The sequence below is a fragment of the Brassica napus genome, chromosome C8 (assembly GCF_020379485.1).
Source record: "Brassica napus cultivar Da-Ae chromosome C8, Da-Ae, whole genome shotgun sequence".
NCBI classification, from domain to species: domain Eukaryota; kingdom Viridiplantae; phylum Streptophyta; class Magnoliopsida; order Brassicales; family Brassicaceae; genus Brassica; species Brassica napus.
The window spans coordinates 10211996-10234465 of NC_063451.1; the positions used below are offsets into that span (position 1 = coordinate 10211996).

General features: G+C 43.9%; 1 non-coding gene across 1 annotated transcript; it reads left to right on the forward strand.

Moving 5' to 3' along the window:
- The first annotated feature begins 4084 nt into the window (after positions 1-4084).
- On the forward strand, positions 4085-4191 carry LOC125592073. The gene has a single exon (XR_007327923.1). It is a non-coding gene; the product is annotated as a small nucleolar RNA R71 (small nucleolar RNA).
- The last annotated feature ends 18279 nt before the right edge of the window (positions 4192-22470 follow it).

The window sequence follows — 22470 nt, forward strand, 5'->3', positions numbered from 1 at the left end:
AGATTCAAGTCTTACAAGAGAGATTGTCCACGCCATGGATTCAATGCGGTACAACTGCTCAGTACTTTCTACAGAGGCATCGCGGTGCAATACCAGATGGCTCTTGATGCTTCCAGCAATGGTAACTTCAACACCAAGAATCCAGAGGTTGCAGTGAAGGTCATTGAAAACCTAGCATCTAGCAGCAGCACCAAGAACACTAATTTTGAGAGGAAGAGATCTCCACCATCCTCGGGAATGATAAGATGGATGAGGTGAAGGCAAAGCTGGACAGTGTTCACAAGCTTCTCAGGAAGCAAGTCTGCTTGGTTGAAGATGCAGAGGAAGCAGATGTGAACTTCATCAGTGGAAGTGGATTCCAAGGTTCTGGAAACCAGGGTGGAAACAAAAACTCCTATGGAAATAGGGGCAATTTCAAACAGAGTTCACGGAACCAGAAACCCTACAGCAACAACTACAACTACATCAACAACAGGAGTTATGGAAGCTCCTACTACTAGAAGCCACCACCGCCAACTCAAGAGAGAAAGATTGAGGAGATGCTTGATATAGTTCTGAAGGGACAGCAGCGCATGACGGTGGACTTCAATGGGAAGATTGATTCTGTCTACACCAACCTGAACACAAAGTTTGAGACTTTGAGCACTCATGTGAAGAAGCTGGATATGTAGGTTGTTCAGACAGGAGAAGCTGTTAAGAGGCAGGGAGCCTTGACAAGAGGGGTAGAAGATGATGTGATGAAGCACCACGTGAATGCCAACATTGGGGATGATTTCTGGCAAGTGGTAAAGGAAGAGAAGCTGCAAGAAGGAGATTTCGAAGTAGAGAGTCTGATGGGTTTCGGCGGATCGCATTGGTGTCGATCGACGCCAACCCACGAACATCGGTCGACAGAAGTCACCCAAAACCGATCGATATACTCTCCTGGACATCGATCGACAACACCTACATAGTCACCGCATATTGCAAAGCCGTAAGGATCATGACTCACGAGGAGCTCGCAGCAAAACACCCACATCCGCCCAGCCCTATCTACATAAACATCGATCGACATTCTGACCCCGCCATCGATCGACATCAAGAGACCGTCATCGATCGACAACCTCCAGCGCCCATCGATCGACGAGAACCTATTACGTACCGAGTGCAGATGCCGAAGATAGATGATACACGTCTTAATGCACTTAGGCCCAAACCCAAACCTTCAGAAAACCCACCAGAGATCGTCAGGACACCTTCAGATGATGGAGTGGATCCAATGGAAGTTGATAGGGTTCCTACGGGAAGAACCCTAAGGAAAAGAAAGGAAAAAGTGGCGAAACATCTGAAGAGGGGGGCTAATGAAAAGGAAAAGGAAAGTTTCCGAAAAACAGTCTTCAGGATTTCTCTAGATAAACCATTCGATGAAGCTTATTTTACCCACAGATTGTGGATGTTCTTCAGAGAAACTAGAGAGACAGAAGAACACATTATGAGAATGTTCTGTGAAGCTAGAGAAAAGATGAGGATGAGGATTACATTCTAGAAGAAGAGTGATCCTGGGCAATTTGCAATACCTTGCACGGTGAAGGGTATTGAATTCCCACATGCCTTGTGCGACACAGGAACATCAATCAGCATCCTACCCGGAGTTATGGCAGACCATCTGGGTCTGCAGGTGGAGCCTTCCAAGGAATTATTCACTTTTGTGGATTGTTCCCAGAGGAATTCAGGATGAATTGTGAGAGACCTAGAGGTGCAGATTGGTAATGCCCTAGTTCCAGTTGATTTCCATGTCTTAGACATCAAGCTGAACTGGAACTCTTCTCTACCACTTGGGAGAGCCTTCTTGTCAAAAGTTGGAGCAGTGTGCAACTTGCAAACCAACCAGTTGTGCCTAAGGCTCATAGATCCTCATGTACACTACAACCCTATTCCAGTCAAGAAGCCACAGACGACCCCCAGAAGAATCAATGATCCAGGAATCATTGTAGCATGCCATTGTGGAGCCGAGTACGAGATAGAATACTCGGCGTAGATCAAAACTCACACAGCAACATCAATCGAAAGTGCCCATCAGATATTGACTGACACACGAAAGGAAGAATCGGTCGATAGTAGTCCAGAAGAATGGGAGAACGACTACTACAATCCCATCATGGCAACACACAACATGCATACAGAGGAGTATGATGAAGATTATGAGGAAGAACGAGCTATAGAGCAAAGAGCAATTCTTGACAAGGAAGATACACTTCTACATCATTCCTCTTGGAAAAAAAAGTTGCCATCGATCGACAGATATGGTTCAACATCGATAGACACTCAACCTCACCAACCAAACCACCTTCGAGCATCGACCGACATTGCCTACTTCCCATCGATCGACACTAACGCTGACGCGACCTGAAACGGAGATTACTCAATTGGCAGTTGGGCAGATGATCGCTATCACGAGAGCTACGCAGTAGAGACAGAATACCGTGATCAAGGAGCTGATGAACTTCATGAGGGTTTAACATATGAGGAACTTCTCTTCATGCAAAGATGAGATGAAACAGATCAAAATCGAGCAGAAGCTGCTTGGGGAAGAACACATTTCAGCCATCCGATCGACATAGCAATCCGTCCATTGATCGACATCAATCCTTAAACATCGATCGACGTTGATCATACCACATCGATCGACATCCGTCCAAAACCAAAACCCACTGTAAGCGAAAAAGATATATTTGATAACCAGTATCTAACTCCAGATGAATTTGGTATTTTCAGGGACCCAGATGGTTACGCAAAAGCAATAGATGGACGCACATTGCACGTATCTCGAGAAGATATCGCAGACATCCTTCAGACAGCCAATGGAGCAGACAATCTGTTCATGCATCAACGCAACATTCCAGAACACCAACAGGAGTTTACAAAGGAGTTCTATGACACAGTTGGTGGCATAGACAAACGCTTCAAACAGAGGTCTCGACACCTTACTCAACCATCAATCGACGTTGACATCCCAACATCGGTCGACAGACGTCCAAAATTTGGCAGAAGAGCTTTTGACCTTTTTGGAACCAGAAAATTCTACTGGGAAGAGAAGGATGAGTATGGAATCTACAGAGATGATCAGGGATACGGCAGAGATCTAGATGGACACGCCATTTGTGTTCACAGAAAGGATATCAGAAGACTTATGGAAAGAGCTTCAAGAGATGAGCCAAACTACATCTGTCTTCCAGAACATGCTAGCTCATTCACTCAAACAAAGCTAGTACCAGGGATCTACACCAAGGACGACATCAATGAGATGTTCTATGGAGTCTGTGGAGAACAAGAGAAGAACAAAGAAGCCTTCTAGATGAAACTTGATGGTGACTACTATCCATTGAATGATAGTATCAGTTGGCTGAGTACTTGCATGGAGGAGATGAAGCAAGGCATAGCTAGAATTCAGCGTGCGACCGACGTTGCTCGACCTACATTGATCGGCAGACATCAACGAGCATCGATCGATTGTCTCCTACCAGCATCGATCGACAACCGTAAACCAGCATTGGTCGACGACAACCTACCAAACCCACATTCGATTAAGTCTCAACCAGATTTACACATCAGGGAAGAGATAGATCAGTTAGTAGAATGGATCTATAGAGCTCTGGAAACTAAAGAAGAGAGGCTTGACGGGAGATGTGATGACATATTTCCCAATGGATCTTAGCATTAGTGCTTTGACTTCAAAGAGAGAAGCTATTCAACGGGAATTAGCATTAGACCATCAACTTCATTAACCACAGCAATCCCCTCTTGTTTCTGCTCACCAACAGAGTTCACCTTCTCTTGTGTAGCTCTATCTGAGAGATGCTTATCCAACTTGTCTTGTAGAACCTTGAACTCTTTCCTTGTGTTCTGATCATCACCTTCACCGCCTCTGTTGCTTCTATCATGCTCATCATTGTAGACTGAATCACTCTGAGCCATGTTCTCTACAAGTTTCTCAGCATCTTCTTTAGTTCTCCCCAAGAAGAACCCATTGCTAGCAGTATCCAGCTGGCTTCTGAACTGAAGTAAAACTCCTCTATGGAAGGTACTGAGCAGACTCTCCTTGGTGAAACCATGATGTGGGCATTGAGACCAGTAGCTTCTGAACCTTTCCCATGCTTCATTAAAACCTTCAAGATTCTTCTGTTGAAACCCAGAGATCTCATTCCTAAACTTGGCAGTCCTTGAGGTAGAGAAGAACTTGTTGAGGAAGGCTTTCTTGCATTCATTCCAAGTGGTGATCGAGTCACTTGGAAGGTTCTTCTCCCATGTGTGAGCTTTGTCTCCCAAAGAAAATGGACACAATCTCAGCTTGAAGGCATCTTCAGAGACACCATTTGTTTTTGACAAGCCACAGTACTTGTCAAATTGCTCTAGGTGATCAAGTGGATCCTCCAAAGCAAGACCATGATACTTGTTGTTCTCTATCATGTTGATCAAGCTGGATTTGATCTCAAAGTTGTTGTTCTCCACAGCTGGTGCCTTGATACCCAGCCTACTCCCATGGATATTGGGCTGATCATAGCTGCCAATAACTCTAGCTTGGCGCTAATTCCCCTCCATCTCAAGCTCAACTCTGTCGAAATGAGCTTGCCTTTCTTTTTCTCTTCTCTTCCTTGCAATCTCCCTTTCAAAAGCTCTAATGTCTTCAACTCCTCAAGTTCATGTACCTGACATTCAAAAGAGCTAGAAGAGGGAACCAGTAACTAGATACAAGAAAATAAGACTAAGCCTCAAGCAAGGACCAAATCTCAATGTCAAAATCAACTTAGAACCGGCAACGGCGCCAAATATGATATGGACTTTTCAAGGGTCCAAGGTTCAAATCAATGTAGTATTTTAGATGTCAATCCATTTCTAAGTGTTTCAATTAAATGAGAATACATGTTCATACTTAAGCTAAGTGCATTCAATGTAGTGAAGTGATTAGATCAAACTAACAAGACTCTAACACATTTAACTAGCAAACTTTCAAGCAAATGGATAAAGGAGGAATCATGGGTATAGGAATTTGATTTCAAATGAATAAGATTCAATCTAAAATGGCAAGGTTTCAATCAACATATTTCCCTAAGTCTAGATAACAATCCTAAGCAAGTTCTTTGTCAAGACAAATGCCCATTTACTCTTATTGATCAAACATCAAATGTCTTTGGTTTGTGTCAATCAAGCAATCATTAAGAACAGACCATTCAACTATCAAAACTCCCCTAACATCAAATGTCTTTGGTAGGGAAAATAAAGAGCAATTTGAGTTGGCTCAGACATTTCATCGAGCACCTCTCGGGCAATGAAATGTCTAGATTTCTAATCTAAAATGGCCAACTCTAGATTAGCATTAAGATCACTCAATCAAGCAAGGAAATATATAAATCTACTCTAAACATTCTAGATCATCACTTAATCATCCTAACCCATGAATCCAAAGATGACTACTCACTCATTATCATGGTAGACACTAAATCATTAGTTGATCTAAGTCTAAACATGATTAATGATCAAAGCAATCAAGGAAACACAAAAGATAATGATCACGATTAGATAGAAAATAAGATAAGATCCAACTTTGGGATTACAAGAGTATTTATATGATCCATGGAAAACCTAATGGTTTCCAATAAAAGTCTAAAAAGCCCTTTAAAAATGTTGATTTTTGACCAAGGAAAAGACGCGACCCGGGTAGATGTCATTGTCGTCTAACCCGCGTCGTCCAACCCGCGTCAGCTCCTCGTCCAGCTTCTGGTGAGGCCGCTCGGGTAAGCTAACCCGTGTCCATCTACCCGCGTCGGCCCTCTCGTCCAGCTTCCTCTTCTCGCGCCCGGGTAAGGGAACCCGAGTTGGTCCAACCCGCGTCAGGGTTGATATGCCTCTAGTAAAACGATCATAACTCCACCAATACAGCTCCAAATGACTTGAAACCACTTCCGTTAGAAAGATAACTCAATTTCCCACTCCATCCCAAAATATGAGCTTCAAAAGATATATTTAAGGTCTCCATCCGTGTTCATCTTTCACCCTTATGCACCACAAATGTCTCTAAACACCTCCAAGAACTCCATAGCACACTCCAGCCCCAAATAAAGACTCATGTATGCAAAATGGACCCTAAAGATGCCTAATTCCTAATCTACATGATCATTATGTACAAGAAATGATGGTTAAAACAATGTAAATATGCAAGATATCAATATCCCTATAGGATCATCGATCGACACTGATATTGATCGAACACATTCGTTTGGGTCATTAGATCTAGTTAATAGACAAGTCCAGACATGCGAGAGCTGATTGACTCGTTGATTTAGTAGTTGAGCTTTACATTACCATGAATGCAACTCATTAGGCATCTGTAGGATTATAATCCCAAATTTCCTGAATAAAAACCCTAAGTCTAGCTATTTCCTTTTAAGCACCAAACCTCAACCAATCAATCGAGCAATTACTTGCTCAGCAAAACTGCAAATTTACATTTTAAATCTAAAACATCCTACTTAACAAATCATATTAGATTCACTAGGTTCCCTATTGTGGATTTGATCCCTAAGTACTGCAATTGAACTTCTTATTTGACAGAGTAAATTCACTCTTTAGGGTAATTTGAGTGATATCAGATACGTGTAGATTGGAGATGATCCAGGATTCATTGCAGTTTGTTACTGCAACCCAGAAGCTGAAGTGGAATCGGACAATGAAACATCGATCAACACAACCTGAAGCGTCGCTCGATAAGAAGACTGAAGCAATGATCGACAAAGCTTTGGAAGCCCCGATCGACAGTGACTCTGCGAATGAGATAGACGACTTCCCAGAAAGATCTATTAAAAGTTGGGAGAATGATTACTACCAACCTAGCTTCGAAATTCAGACTGCTACACCTTCAAAAAGGAAGATCATTGAAAGGGAGCATGATGAGTACGCTGAGGACTACAGAGAAGAAGAGATCATTAAGTAATGTGGCCTTGCCATGGAAGATGCAAGAGTTCTCAACACTTCCCATAAGACCAGGGGAGAGACATCGATCGACGGAAACAGCAGAAGATGATGCAGACTATGGTCATCTCAGACCAGATGAGTTTGGTAATTTCAGAGATTCAGAAGGATAAGCACGTGCTCTGGATGGATGAGTCATAGACATCTCTAAACACGTCACAAAAATTCTTTCAGAGGCTAGTGGATCAGAAAAACCTTCTCAGTCAGCAAGACGAAACAGAGGATCCAGCATCGATCGATAGGACATATCAACCATCGATCGACGGTCCTTACGATTATGGACAAAGAGCTTATGATCATAGCGGCAGCATAAGATTCCAATGGGAACGAAGAGTTGAATACAAAATATACAGAGACGGGCATGGAAATGCACGATCTGTAGATGGCAGAATCATTCATGTGTCAAGGGAAGATATCAGGGAAATTATGGAAAGAGCTGCAAAGGATGGAGACACTCATATCTGTCTACCAGAATATGCAGAGAAATTCACCAGAAACCATGCCAAAGCCGGACACTTACATCAAATCAAAGATTGATGACCTGGTACATGGGATCCCCAGAAGATTGTTGGGGTCAAAAACGGTCACGACGAAGTTAACATCCAAATCTCCGTAAAAATCAGCGTGAACATTTTTTACAAAACTTGTTCTTCGTAAAAAGAATTTTCACAAAAAAACCTTGCGGTAAAATCTTGTTCTAATCTCAATCGAACTGCTAAATACCGATTGTCCGGAGGCAACGGACACGTATCCAAATCAGCCACGGACAATCTCAAGTATGGCCATTGGACCACGCACAAGCCAAGCTCGGTCGCTGCATAGCGATCGAGAACGCACACGGCTCGGTCGCTACATAGCGACCGAGCTAAAGACAAGCTCGGTCGCTACGTAGCGACCGAGCACGGACATGGCTCGGTCGCTACGTAGCGACCGAGCTCAAGCCAAGCATGGTCGCTACGTAGCGACCGAGCTCAAGCCAATCCCGGTCGCTACGTAGCGACCGAAATTTCCCAAAACATCGATACGACACGAATCCATGCATTCTCGTCTACTATTTAATGCTATCTCCTGTTGGCCATGGCTAAACTATTCTTTGTTTCTTATCACTCGAAGTCATCAGTCAGACTTTATGATAAAAACAGCGGGAAGTTTGTTTTTATCGAAGAAACCGTAATAAACGTTTCGAGTCAAAAACGGCCCAAAGAGGCCTAAAACGCAACCGAAGCCCACTTACGATTTCTTAACCAAAAACCCATAAGCCTTATGACGGTTTATACTTGGTTCGTAAGGCAAGATAAATGTCAAGTTTCTGCAGATAAATGTGAAGTTTTCGAAGATAATCACGAAGATCGGAAAAATTGGAATATCTCCATTTTTGAGCTATGATGGCTTAAGGTCAGAAGGGGAAAGGCGCAAACCGACCTAGGAGCAAGTATATAAGGAGTCCTAGGCGAGAGGCGAGAGGCAAAAGGGGATCGGAGACACAACAAATTTAGCACTTAGAGCATTTTAGGCAACTTTCCGTTTCTGTTATTCGAGCTGCAACTCAATGAGGTTTTGCAGTCTTAGGGTTTTAGAACTAGGAATCTCGCCGACAGCTCTCGTACCCTAGGCTCTTACCTTGTTGTAACGCTCAAACGCGGATTCTGAATAAGATCTATTTTGCTCTCTTTTCGATTTCTTATTTTTCTCGTCTTTATTTCGTGTTCCGATTGCTTGGCGTGTGGTTTAGCAGATATCCGGGACCTCTGGGAAATTAGGGTTTTCCTAACGTTCCTAATTTAAACAAAAATCGACAGTGCAAATTTCGGTTCCCACAGTTTGGCGCTTGAAGGAGGGGGGATTATGGATTACTCTTACTCATGGCCACAAAACGCTTGATCGAAACGATGTCTGGATATATGAAAGACAAACTCGCAGCACTGACTGCTCCTATGGCAAACGCTTACGGAAACGCCGTAGTGTTCAACAAAATCGAAAACTTAGTCGCGACCTTCCGCCACAGGAAGAGCACTAAAACGAGCTCGTGATTTCTCCCTCTAAACACAAAGGGCAACAATAAAATCTATCCAACCCCGTAAAGTTCTTCTTATTACCGAGTTGGAAAAATCTCAGCGTGTTCGGGTTTGACCAAACCCTAGGTTACTCGCGGAAAAACCTTAGATTCCTCGCAGAAAGAAGAGGAATATTAAATCGGGTACGCAACCCCCATGGCTGTACTTCTTCTTGATAACTTTCGGAGAAACAAAGTTGATTTTTTAAAAATAATTCGAAACCTAAAAACGGTTGACGGAGACGAAACCAAGCAAAACGGGAGATCGTTTCCCATACTGCTAAAACGTTTTCAGAAACCTAAGGTTTCATAAAATACTTAAGAGTCGCTTCCATGGTAACATAAATTGTCGGATTCGAGCATATTACAGAAAAATTACTCAGAACTTCCTCGGATCAATCCTGGGGAAAACGAGAAAATTTCTGATTAAGTTGAGTCGCAATAAATTAAGCTCGTCACAGCCAAAGTTTATGGTACTTGAACCCAGAAACTAAAGTTGCAGAAGAGCCGCAAAACATTAATTTTTCGAAAAAGGGCTCTTCCACAGCCGAACTCGAAAACATGTTTACGAAAGAGCTTTCGTAAAATTAAACTCATTTTAGTTTTGCAGAATAACTTTCTTAAAATTAAGCTTGACAACATTTTACGAAACAGCTTTCGTCAATCCGAACTCAAAAACATGTTTACGAAACAGCTTTCGTAAAATTGAACTCATAATAGTTTTGCGGAATAACTTTCCTAAAATTAAACTTGCAACATTTTACGAGACTGCTTTCATCAATCCGGACTCGGTAACAATTTACGAAACATCATTCGTAAAATTAAACTCAGGAACATTTTTTGACACAGCTTTCGTAAAATTAAACTCGAAAATGTTTTACGGAACATCATTTGCAAAGAGAAAAGAGTCAATATTTTATGATGAGACTTTCGTAGAAAAATTGGCAGCATTTATGAAATGACCGCATCAACGTATCATCAAAACTCGAGTTAGACCAGCCAGTGCCCAAACCAGGTCGCTACATAGCGACCTGTCAGGCCTCAAGAAGGTCCTCCTTTGCGCTTTCTTTTGAATCCTCATCGAAACGCTTTTGGTTTCGTCTCAATTGGAATTTCCGTTGAGAATTTACGACGAAAACAAGTTAGACTCGTCTAAACTTCTTGGCTTGCTCCAACTCGCTACGTAGCGAGCTGTCAGGCCTCAAAAAGATCCTCCTTTCCGTTCTCTTTTGAATCCCGATCGAAACGGTTTCGTTTCGTCTCAATTGGAATTTCCGTTGAGATTTTACGACGAAAACAAGTTAGACTCATCTAAACTTCTTGGCTTGCTCCTACTCACTCATAGCGACCTGTCAGACCTCCAACTCGCTACGTATCGACCTGTCAGGCCTCAAAAAGATCCTCCTTTGCGTTCTCTTTTGAATCCCGATCGAAACACTTTTCGGTTCGTCTCAATTGGAATTTCCGTTAAGATTTTATGACGAAAACAAGTTGGACTCGTCTAAACTTCTTGGCTTGCTCCTACTCACTACATAGCGACCTGTCAGACCTCCAACTCGCTACGTAGCGACCTCTCAGGCCTTAAAGAGATCCTCCTTTGCGTTCTCTTTTGAATCCCGATCGAAACGCTTTTGGTTTCGTCTCAATCAGAGTTTCCGTTGAGATTTTACGACGAAAACAAGTAAAACTCGTCTAAACTCTTTGGCTTGCTCCTACTCGCCCTTACCTCCACCTTTGCGTTCTTTTTCGAATCTCGATCGAAACGTCTCTTGTGTCGTCTCGATTGGAGTTACCATTGAAACTTTACAATAAAAAACCGCAAAGACTTGTTTTCTCGCATGAATTCAAATTAATCGTATAAAATGACAACGGTTAACTTAACACCTTAGCCGCCTCAACTATACGATTACATTGATCTTTTTATAAAAATTGACATCGTATCTAAGGAGAAGATAACAGTCAAGTTCGGAAGATAAATGTCAAGTTTCAAAGGATAAACACCAATATCGAAAATGGCGAACATACACGAGAAGAGGAAGGGGAAATAAGCAAACAAAACTGCGAAGAGACAAAACTGCATCTCCCAGAACACTAAGGTATGTCCGACTTGTTTCAAGATCAAACTTGGAATTTTCGTAGGAAGGTACTAAGCAATAAAACGCTTTTGAGACAGCCATAGAATTTTAAGGAACTTAAAACTTAGGTGGATAGTCTAGTGAACTAAGTCATAGGCAATTTTTCCTATTGCTCTATAATTGCTCTGGCAGATCTTGCTAACCGATCTAAACTCTCGCAAAAACGAGAAACAATTGCCACGCATACTTAGCTTGCTTCCCAAAAAAAAAAGAAAAAAAAAAGAAAGAACTAGAGACACGCACATCGTCTTGAAATCGATTCGTTCCTAGCAACTTTCTTAAAAACCGACATATTCCAAGTTACCAACCTGAAAACCTCCAAGTCGCAATCCTAGTGTCGTCTTCAAACCGACCCGGATTGTCGGTCATTCTATTCCTCAAAAAAAAAAGGGAGGGAGTAGGTACGTATACTATACTCGCATACTCCCTTACTTCAAAAACCGTTTTGCCTCGGCATAAAAAAAATGCTTTTGACAAAGTAAATTCTCGCAGCAATAGGCAGAAAACACTTAGGCAATCAGATGCCTCAATAAAATCGTCCCAATAGGAAAACGACAATCTAAGATTTGTCTAAACGCCAACAATATATCTAAACATCACGAACATAATCTCGAGGACTATACAACACCTCTTATCGCGATCATGCGTTTTGAAAACCTGTACCAATATCGAACTAAAACTCGACGACTAGCCAAAGTCTGGAAGACCCTTTCGACTTAAATAAAATGAGTTTCGTATAAAAGTCAAAAATTGTACGAGAAAATCTTCAACCACCAGCATTGCTTTCAGTTTCCGTTGAACCTGGTAAGTCACGGAAAAAGCATCGAAAAAGTTTCTCACAACTAGATCATAACAAAATAACCTTTGGTAAAACTCCATGAGTGATTCCAAGAAAATCTCACCAAAGATCGTAATCAAACCAGAAACGCGTCCCGTAAAATCTGCGGAAACATCGCTGCTTTGACATATCTGATTTACTATCATCGTAGAGCGCTGACTTCTACGTTTCACTTCCCTCGGATATATTCGAGCAGGAAATAACCTCGAAACTGACTCTGCACGGGTTCTGGGTCGAGACTCTTAGGCTTCGTCTCCCTCAGATGAAAAGGAAACAATTTTCATACGACTAAAGGAAACATTATACGAAATATTCGTCGTATAACTGAAACCTAAAGCAAAGATCGTTTTCTATACCCATGGGCCATCTTAAAACATGAAAGCTCCGGCTTACTTGGCCTATCAATCTCGACAAACGCCTTTGGCCCTTGGCTAACTACACCTTCCCGTAAAGCCCGAACCAGATTTCGGCATCCCTTTAAGGAAAAATCGTAAACTAACACGGCTTTGGTGTTAACACAAAAGTGCCATGGTTTGTTCCTTTACCAACAACGTCCTTGGCTATAAAGCTGAGCACAGCCTTCATGCAAAGCCAAAACAATTGAGCGACCACCGCTCCAATAACATGACGGCTAAATGGTAATCCGGAATTTGTCTTGAAATGCCAAGTAACGATTACACAAACAATTATCGTATGACCCAGAAACGGGAATCATACGGTAAATTCGTCATAACAAAATTCAGTCCTAACAACCAAACGATTAACGGAAAGGTTGAACTTGTCAAAAATTGACCAAGTTCCATATACTACGATTCACTTTAAGCCTGCTGTGTTTTACTCGTAAAATGCGGCATGTAAGAAAAACTCGTAACAGGGCTCCAATAGCTATACGAAACATCCTCGAATATACACGAAAGAAATCTCGGAAGGCCAATTCCTCACAAAACACAGTATAGGAGGATGCCTCTTTCCGGGGACAAATTTACGCGACCCCTTGGTCCTAACTCCTCGACCGCAAATCAAATCCAAACAGAAATAACAATTTTGGCTGCGAACATCCGTAGACAAACCCAAATGTTTCTCAAACGCAGGGTCAAGAATAAACCCTTGCAATACCTCATAACATCTTCAAGCCCGCGACCATTTCGAGCACGAAACGCGGCATACGAAAGAGAAACCAATCTTCAGCATTGCGAGACGTCGTAGACGCTTGAAGAAACATTTTTCGACAAAAATACCTTCCTCGATAAAAACACCATCTTGAAGGACCAAACAATCATACGCACTAACACCCTCTTAAAACACGTATCCATCGCGAAGATTCAAAAACGGTAATATCTAAAAATAAATTTGTTGCTGATCACAACAAACTCTTAACAGTCCTAAACAGACTTAGCCATCTCGTAGTGATAGCTCTCATACACCCGACACAAGGGTAATAGCGCTATAAAAGAAATCCAAAATTTTGGTCAGTACTTCCAGGAGACTTAGAAATAGTCCTTGGAGAGATGCTCGGTTCCAACCATACAAGTCGTATAAGCCGAGAACCTATCGCGGACTTTAAATCGGTATGGAATCAGGTTGAAACTGTAACGGGATACGTAAGCCGAATAAGTCATCGCACCCCCTAAAACCAGAAGTAAGCCTAGGTCTTGCCCTAAACCCAGCACACTGGTCTCTAACATCTCTAGGCATGATATCAAAAGATACGAGATCCCAAAATATGTCTCTTCGCTTGTATTCCAATGTTCATGAAGTTCCGAAAAGCAAAATTTTCGTACAGTCTCATCTAAAACGAACAGTGAATATAACGATCTACAAAGAGTTAGATATGAGATGACAACTCATACTCTTCCCTCTACAATCGAACGAATACAAACATGTTCTTAAAACGCAAAACACAATTTATTAAAAAAGTCGCAAAGCGGCTGGGATTCGAAGCCACAATGTAGAAACCCATAAAAAAAAAAGAATGGTCGAGTATCTTTTGGGTGGTCGAGTCACGGACGATCAGATTGATCTTGTCTGAACCATGAGGCAAGTATGCCACTAGACAATGGTTAGACAATGTAGTAGATTGATCGAAAGGACGTTTGAAGCATGACACTTTTGGAAGCACAACAGGAAGACCGGACATTGGGCGAAAAACCCTAAATTTCAGTATTATGGAATTTTTCGAAGAAGCCGGAAGCTCGGGAAATATTTTCCCTTAAGATCAGAGTCCAATTGGAGTTTATTAAAAATATTCAGAGCATCAGAACTGGCATAGAAAAATATTTGGGATTGATCGCGGGACGAAAATTCACCGGAAAAGCCGAAATCGGTCGAATGGATCGAGAAACTCTAGGTGTCTTGATGTGTGTGTGTTCAGGACCTGGTGGCAAGATCCTGGCAGTGTGTTTTGTAAGGGAAGCATGAGGTGCTGCAGTACATGAAACCTGTACATGCAAGTAGAGAAGTGGAGCACGAGGTGGATCGGCCAAGCACGAGGTGTTGCGATGCATGCGACCAGGCCATGCGGCCAGACATGTGGAGGACGTGGTGTCTCCTTGCATGGAGCCAGGCCATTCATCCAGACAGGTAGAGGGCGTGGTGTCATCCTGCATGAGACTGAGACACGCAGCAAGCCATGTGGAGCACGAGGTGCCGCCGCGCATGCGTCGGGAGCCATGCGAAGCGACACACGGGCTGCCACACGGCTTGTTCCTGATTGGTTGCTGTTTCCTATAAATAGCCCACGAACCCCTCTCATTTGAACACATTCGGAACACTTGAAAGTCAGTTCAAAACGTGAGAAAGAAAGCAAAGAAAGAAAGATCGAGTTTCGATAATTTTCGAGCGGTTTAGGGAGTTTTCGAGAATAGTTACTCTGCCAATTTTGAGTCAGCACCTGGAGAAGGTACTGTTCAAGTGAAGGGAGATCTTATATAGTGTAGACCAGTTCAAGATCAGTCTGGACGTGGGTGTACTCGAGAAGGTCGAGAAAGGGTTCGGATCGGAGAAGTCGGTTTTGGGGTCAAGGCCACGGTCAACCAAAAACAGTGAGTTATAATCAATTGATTGCTGAGTTATTTTCATGCAGGATCCCGTTACTTGGAAGTTGGATCATGGCAGGAGGCCGGGTCTAACTGAGTAACGGTTTGACTAGTTAATAATTGAGGTTATGTTGATTGAGTTGATGGCATGCTTGTTATTGCTTGAGAACCATAGTAGCATGCTAATGGTTAGGTTGATTGGTTAGTTAGCAAATGTGGAATGCTTAGATGATATCGCTAAGTTGTGGATAGTTATGTATTCTGGAATTAGTCTCTATGCTAGATTCTGGAATATGATTGATTGTGTTAATTTGCGATTAATACTAGGAATCTTGGGTTATTTTTACCGGGTTTAGTATTAATCATATATTGGCCAAGTAGCATTTGTGTAACCCACAATGCTAGGCATGTTTGAGGTGGAATGTGTTGATTGTGTGATTAATGCTAGGAACCTTGTGTTATTTTTACCGGGTTTAGTGTTAATCATGTTTTGGCCGATAGCATTTGCGTAACCCACAATGCCAGGCATATTGGGGTGAGTTAGTGTTCCTTCAGACCTCGTACCCGGCGGGTTCAAGGAAACCCCTTATTCGCTGGATCGGGAAGACTCAGATAAACGGGGTTATGGCCTATGGCTGAGTGATTACACGACGGTGTAATGTGGCAGTCACCCGAAGGACTGTGGGCTGTCGCGCGGTGACCCGAAGGACTGTGGGCCGCGGTCGGTTGAAAGTTCCTTGTTCTGGCCTTTGTGGTAGGAAGATAGGATATTTCCGATAGTGAAGGAGGAACCTAAAGTCACCAGGGCCCGATTTTGTTATATATATTATACCGTGTTTCGGGTTGTTGAACCCTGGTTTAAGTCGAGTTTGAGTTTGATGATAAACTAGTAATTAGCATAATGCTAGTTATCTTGCTATCGTTTACCGCTGCGTATTTCTGATATTGCTTATGTTATTGAATTGTGTTATTAGGTGAACCTCTCGCTTTAGTTTGTTTGGGGTGGGATAGCGAGGGGTTGTATTTGTTAGTAGGGGATTCTAACTCACTGAGTAATGCTAGATTACTCACTCCTCACTCGTTGTTGTTTCAGGTGACCAGTAGCGAGCTTGTAGAGGTCGCGGGAGGCTATGCTGGCTGGTGTAGATTTGCATCTTTTTGCTTAAGACGCTTTCAGACTATAAGTATGTACTATTTCTCGCTTAGCATGCCACTACTTGTATAATATTTTGTGTGTTGTAAACCAGATATTATATAAGATAAATAAAGCGAATGTTTTGTGCAAATGCCTTGTTGTTTCTGATATTAGCTTGTCCGAGCTAACACAACGTCAGATATGGGTATGGGTTGAGAAGCCTTAGGCTTTGGTCTGATGGGACGTGTTAGTGGGCGGACTGGCCTAGTTACAAATTGCACTTTTTGTGACTTTGGCTGAATTGCCCGTTAACCCGTCATGTAGCGCTCCCGAACCTCGGTAGACGGTCTGGCCGTCGGTCATGTTCTTGTTTGATTGTTGGCCGGTGGTTCGACCGATGCCTAAAACGGTTCAGGGGTGTTACAGAGGTGGTATCAGAGCATGGTTTCGTCCATGCGTGATACAAGTGCTTTTAAACGATTTTATCGAGTCAAAGGAGTCGTAAAAAGATGTTTAGGAAACCAGCTGCTTCCCGTAATAGGTTTAATAGGAATAGGACTTACCCTTTTGATTGTGTGCAGATAGCTAATCGCGGGATAGGTGATGATGGACGAGGTCGGATATGGGGAGAGGGTATGGATTGGACAGGCGGAGGATTTGGTTACAGATCAGATCAGGATGATGGAAATGGCATTAGTGAGATGTTTGGACACGATAGGACCGCTCTGCAGAGAACAAGATCTTTTCCTGTGTATGGTAACAGGACTAGAGTGAGGGAAGACAGTTTGCCGAGTATTGCCCCAAGTCGTAATTGGGACCGAAGACATCAACATGATCAATCCGCGCGATCAAACCGAAGGCCAGATCAGAACCGTGCCACTGAAGGACCACAAGATCAAGGAGCGGAAAACACCCTGAAGCTTTTACATGACGTGATGACCGAGGCACTTGGTAACCAAGGCAGGCGTACTCAACCCCCTGAAGTGTCCAAGCTATTATCTACCATGAAGAACATTGGATCCTATAAGTTCAAAGGAGGATCCAATCCTATTGAAGCCGACAAGTGGATTACTATGATGGAGAAGAATTTTTAAGCCATGGAGTGTCCGAAGGAGTATCAGAAGAAGATCGCTGTGTACTATCTGGAAGAAGACGCAACGGGCTGGTGGGACAGCATAGAGAGGCAGTGTGGATATACCATCACATCATGGGAATCGTTCAAGGGAGAGTTTGAGAGGAAGCACTTTCCTCCAGAAGCGAAGCATCGATTGGAGCGTCAGTTTATGAACCTTGCTCAAGGAGATAGGGTGGTAAGGAGTTATGAGTCGGAGTTCACAAGGTATGAGACGACATGTCCTTGATGGGTGCAAAGATGAAGAAACTATGATCCGTAACTTTATGTGCGGATTGAAGCCGGAGCTTGGAAGTCGTTTAGCTGGAAGCAACTTTAGCAGCTTATCGGAGTTGGTGGAAAAAGCTGTTAATGTTGAGACTGTATTGGAGGCTGAAAGGAAGACTATATCACATTCTGGTGGACACACCAAATTTAGCCAAGGAGAAAGGCCAAATTTCAAGAAGGGTCCAAGATCTCACAAAGGCAAAGGGTGAGGATTTGGAGGCCAAGCCAACAATCGTGGTAACACTGGGGTATGTTACACATGTAATCAGCCGGGATATATTTCGAGGTTTTGTCCCAAAAATTAGCAGAATAACCAACCGAGTGACCAGCAGGGTTATTCATCGCTGAGGATGGAAGATGTTACTTGATTCATCTGTGGAAGGAAGGGCCATTATGCATCGTCATGTCCAAACAAGCCAATCCCTTCGACTCCTCTCGCGATCCGAGCTCCTCCTAGCCGTCCAGCAATTGAGCCAGCACCAAAGAAGCAAAACCTAGGAGGTAGGGTTTATGCCTTAGGTGTAGAAAACACAGACAATGCAGGACCGTCATGTGGTCCCATCACAGGTATTGGGTGCTTAACCTCCTCTTTTTATTGAATGAAATTTAGTTGCTGGAATCTAGTTAGTATGCTGGTTAGGTATCGATTGCTTGATCGCTAGGTTGCGCGTTTAGAAATTTTGGATGATGATTGATGGTTGCGTGAATTTTGATTAGTTTTTGTGATTGAGATATTGTTGATTGAGTTACTGTGGCAGGAACCATACATGTTGCTGGTAAACCCACACATGTATTGTTCGACTCGGGGGCAACACATAGTTTTGTGACCCCTGAAGTAGCTGCCCGGTTTTGGGATTGTTTTGTGGTTGACAGGAGAAACGTGGCCGTCTTGACCCCCGCAGACCGAACCCTTCAAGCAGATCAGTGTATCAAGAATGTTCCATTGGTCATTCAAGAGAAAGAATTTGTGGCAGATCTGTTAGTCGTGCCTTTGAAAGGGTACGAAGTAATCCTTGGAATGGATTGGTTATCGAGCTACGGAGCTCAGATCGATTGTGGAAAGGGAAGGTTGTTGTTTGGAAGAGGTAAGAGACCAGAGATGGTATACTATGGAATCAGTCCTAGTATGACCGTGTCTTTGGTAGCAGCAATGAGAGTACAAGATTTGTTTCAAGATGGGGAAGTGTATTTGGTAACTTTATCGGTTAGTGGAGGAGCCACTAATGATGAAATTAAGGTCGAAGACATAGAAGTGGTCCAAGAGTTTGAAGATATCTTTGCACCACTAAAGGAATTACCTCCACCTCGGAGTAATCCCTTTACCACTACTTTGGAGCCTGAAGCAAAACCTATAGCTAAGGCACAATATCGGATGGCACCTGCGGAGTTGGCTGAGCTAAAGAAGCAATTGGAGGATCTTTTGGAAAAGGGATTCATCCGATCGAGCTCTTCACCTTGGGGAGCCCCTGTGCTATTTGTGAAGAAGAAGGACAGAAGCATGAGGTTGTGTATCGGTTATCGTGGTATCAACAACATCACGATAAAAGATAAGTATCCTCTTCTGAGGATAGACGAGTTGTTAGACCAACTAAAGGGAGCTAGTTGATTTTCGAAGATTGATTTGGCATCAGGGTATCACCAAATTCCTATTGCAAAGTCAGACATCATGAAGACGGCGTTTCGGACGAGGTATGGGCAGTACGAGTTTGTAGTTATGCCCTTTGGTCTCACAAACGCACCTGCGGCTTTCATGCGTTTGATGAATGATGTGTTTCACGACTACCTCAACAAGTTCGTGATCATTTTCATTGATGACATCCTGGTGTACTCGAGAAGTAAGGAGGAGCATAGTGAGCATCTGAGACTGGTTAAGGAGAGGTTACGAAATCAGAAGCTATTTGCCAAGTTTAGCAAGTGCTCGTTTTGGAAGAGAGACATAAGATTTCATGGTCACATAGTATCATGAGAGGGCGTGGCTGCTGATCCAGAAAAAGTCCAAGCCGTACGGGAATGGCCTCGGCCTACCACTGTGACGGAAGTAAGGAGTTTTCTTGGACTGGCAGGTTAATATCGGAAGTTTGTTAAGGACTTTTTCTCTATTGCAAAGCCTTTAACTAAACTTACCGGTAAAGGAGTTCCTTTCTTATGGGTGGAAGAAACCGAGAAGGCTTTCAAGAAGTTAAAGGAAGCTCTCCCGACCGCACATGTGTTAGCTGTTGGGGTCAAAAAATGGTTACGACGGAATTAGCACCCAAAAATCCTCGGAGATTTTATTTCCGAAAGAGATAGTAAAAAGGAAGATGTAACTTTTAACCAAACACGAAGTTTTTACGAAGAAGTATCCTTGAAGATTGAAACCAAACTAACAAAGCTAGACCGTTGCGTAATTACCACGCATACACGCTGTCCGGTCGCTGCGTAGCAACCAAGTCCGAGCCAAAGCTCGGTCGCTACGAAGCCACCGAGCTAAAGTCAAAGCTCGGTCGCTACGTAGCCACCGAGCGCTCGTCCAGCTCGGTCGCTACATAGCGACTGAGCTCGAGCCAAAGCTCGGTCGCTACGTAGCGATCGAGCGCTCGTCCCGCATGGTCGCTACGTAGCGATCGAGCTCGGCCAAGCTCGGTCGCTACGTAGCGACCGAGCGATCGTCCCGCTCGGTCACTACGTAGCGACCGAGCGATCGTCCCGCTCGGTCGCTACGTAGCGACCGAGCGATCATCCCGCTCGGTCGCTACGTAGCGACCGAGCGATCATCCCGCTCGGTCGCTACGTAGCGACCGAGCGATCATCCCGCTCGGTCGCTACGTAGCGACCGAGCGATCATCCCGCTCGGTCGCTACATAGTGACCGAGCTCGGCCAAGCTCGGTCGCTACGTAGCGACAGAGCGATCGTCCCGCTCTGTCGCTACATAGCGACCGAGCTCGAGCCAAAGCTCCGTCGCTACGTAGCGACCAAGCGCTCGTCCCGCTCGGTCGCCACGTAGCGACCGAGCGTTCGTCCCGCACGGTCGCTACGTAGCGACCGAGCGTTCGTCCCGCTCGGTCGCTACGTAGCAACCGGGCTCGAGCCGAAGGTCAGTCGCTGTGTAGCGATTGAACCCTTCCGAACATCGATACGACATCAATCCATTCATTCTCATCAAACCTTCGAATGCTATCTGCCGAAGACCGTAGCAAGATCAGTCCATGTTTTCCGCTATTCAAATTCATCGATCAAACTTCGCGGATTAGAAACCGCGGAAAGTTCGTTCTTTATCAAAAAGAATTCGTAGTAAACGTGTCGAGTCGGAAGACGGCCCAAAGGGATCTAAAACACGACTCGAGGTCCATCCTACGATTTCTTAACCAAAAGCCCGTAAACCGCAGCACGGTTTACACTTGGTCCACAAGGAAGGATAACTGTCAAGTTTCCGCGGATAAATACGGAAGTTTTGAAGATAATTGAAAGATCGGGAAAAATGGAATATCTCCATTTTTATGCTATGACGGCTTAAGGGCAGAAGAGTAAAAGTGTAAACCAACCTTGGAGCTAGTATATAAGGAGTCCTAGGCGAGGAGCATGGCAGAGGACTTTTCAGAGCAAATTTAGCACTTAGAGCAATTTCGGCAATTTTCCGTTTTTGTTATTTCGAGCTGCGACTCAATTAGGTTTAGCCGTCTTAGGGTTGCTAGAACTAGGAATCTCGCCGACAGCTCTCGATCCCAGGCTTATACCTTGTTGTAAACGCTCATACGCAGATTCGGAATAAGATATACTTTGCTCTCTTTTTCGATTTCTTATTCTTATCGTTGTTATTCTTGTGTTCTGATTGCTTGACGTGTGGCAATTAGCAGATATCCGGGTCCTCTGGGAAATTAAGGTTTTCCTAGTTTCCTTATTTAAACGGAAATCGACATTGCGAATTTCGGTTCCCACAGTTTGGCGCTAGAAGGAGGGGGGGGGGTACGGATCAATCTAACCCGCAAAAGCCACATCACTCTCGATCAGACATGTCAACTAACGACGCGGATAACGTGCAAACTCCTCTTAACGGAGGCAGAGGCAGCGGCACCGATCTCCACACTACAGTAGCGGACGTATCCGCGGCCAACGCACAAGCCAACGCCGTGACGCTCGAGAAGTTTAAAAAGATGTTCGCCACCTATGAGAAAAGGTCGGAAGAACAGGATAAACTCGTGAATACCTTGACCCAACAGGTTGAAACCTTAACGGCAAGGACCCAAGCCATCCGCCCCGCGGAACAACCAAAATCCGCGGGAAAAGGCTCGACTTCGCTACCCCACTCGACAGATCAGGAGTCGCGCGGGAACGACCTTCTGGTCAAAACCCTAGCGAGAAATCTCCCATCGAAAAGGGGAACCCTGAAAGTCTTCCGTCCCCTGCAAAGGGCTCGGAGGATAACGAAGCCGAACACATTGACCTGGATCCTAGCGATGTTTCCAACGACACCGACGAGGACGTAGACAAACATCCTAGAAGGACCAGAAGCCGATCTGCTCGGGAAGGCTCCCCGTTCGAAAAACCAATGACGGAAGATGAAGAAATCGCCTATTGGAACGAACAAGAGGAGCTGGCTAAAAGACAAACCGAGCTCACTCGCAGTAAACGCCGACAGGTTCGGATATCTACTGACGAGACATCGGATATCCGCGATCTTCGCGACTACATCACCAAGACTGCGGCAGAAGTGAGGGCCGTAAAGTCTCAAATCCATCATGCTACTAGTGCTGCCCCCGAAATCGATCGACTGTTGGAAGGAGCTCGGAAGACCCCTTTTACCAATCGCTTTTCGGACATGAGGGTGTCCGATTCGGGAAAAATCAAAGTACCGAAGTACGATGGTACGACCGATCCAAAAGCGCACCTTCA